The following is a 1,492-nucleotide window of genomic DNA, read 5'->3' as shown; positions in this document are numbered from 1 at the left end:
TTTTTTTTTAAAGAATATATTGTTAATAGATATCAGTGTTTTGGAGCTCTGGTAGCATAGTGCCTAAGGCGCTTGACTACTAACCAGAAGGCTGGTGGTTCAAACCCACCAGCCATTCCTCAGAAGGAAGGTTCGGCAGCCTACTTCCGTAGTGATACTGACTCGGAACCCAAGGAGGGGTTACTGTGAGTCGGGTCCGACTTGATGGCAAATAACAACAACAACAACAAACATCACTGTTTTCATGCGAAGTTCTGTTTTTGTAGGAAAAAGCATGTTCATGCTTGGAAATATGTACTAGATGCTTCAAGCCTCAGCTGACCATGCTTACAGTACTTTAATACAGTTCTCACCAAACATATTTGATCATCCATCCCTATCACAAATGTATACATCCCAATAGATATGTATTTATTTATAAAGTATTACATATAAAACTGGTTTAATAAATTATGAACATTAAATATACATACACACATACATATGCATTCATGCACTGCGTAACGTCCATTTGCGCAATATCTGACCACTTGTATGTCTGTGATCCCATAAGGTTATAATAGAGTTCAGAAATCCTGATCAGAAAATGTAATGTAGCAAATGCAACCACTTCCTACATGCAACATGTACAACAGGTATATTTTATGTCTCTTGTATGCAAAGTTATTGCATTGCCAGGTGTATAATGGTACAGTACATGTATAACCTGTAATACATGTCTTGATAGTCATAATAAATGCCTGTTACTGGCTTATGTGTGTATTGTACTGTACTTTCTATCTAAAAAGTTTGTATCAGTGCGCACTTCAACTTCTAAGCAGCAACATCCAATCTCCTGTATTGTGTGTCTCTTGAGTGTTGTAGCATTATCTCTCTATTTAATTTTCTTTTGAAAATATTACTGTGAGTGCATCATGGCCCCCAAACCCAGAAAAAAAAAAAGTTTTAGTGATAACAACAGCAAGAAGCAAAGAGCAGTATCGATCTGGAAGTGAAACAAAGGTTTTTAAACAGCATGAAGATGGAAAATCAGTGCAGGTTATTGTTCATGATTTAGACGTGTTGCACTGGACAATCACAATGATCCTCATAAACAAAGAAAAAAAATTCTCCAAGCTCTTAAAGGATCGGCTCCACTGAAAGCTACAAGGCTAATGAAAATGTGAGAGGGACCTATATCAGATATGGAGAAATTGCTTATTACTTGAATTGAGTACCAAACACAAAAGCAAATCTCTCTCAGCATGTTGATGATCGCTGCCAAGGCAGCTTGTTCAAGATACTTAAACAGGACCGGACTATGATATATATGGTGTTTTTACAATGTCTAAATCACATAACATCCTTTTTCACAGAACATGTTGTGGACATTTAGTGACACAAGACTATATGTGTGTGTATACACACACACATACATACATACATACATGGGAGCACTGATGGCATAGTCCCTAAGGTATTTGACTGCTAACCAGAAGGCTGGCGGTTCAAA

Source organism: Orycteropus afer, unplaced genomic scaffold (genome assembly GCF_000298275.1).
Source record: "Orycteropus afer afer isolate SDZICR_OR568_19922 unplaced genomic scaffold, OryAfe1.0 scaffold00387, whole genome shotgun sequence".
In the NCBI taxonomy this organism is placed as follows: domain Eukaryota; kingdom Metazoa; phylum Chordata; class Mammalia; order Tubulidentata; family Orycteropodidae; genus Orycteropus; species Orycteropus afer.
The sequence above is the reverse complement of the archived record's forward strand: the minus strand, read 5'-3'. Positions refer to the sequence as shown.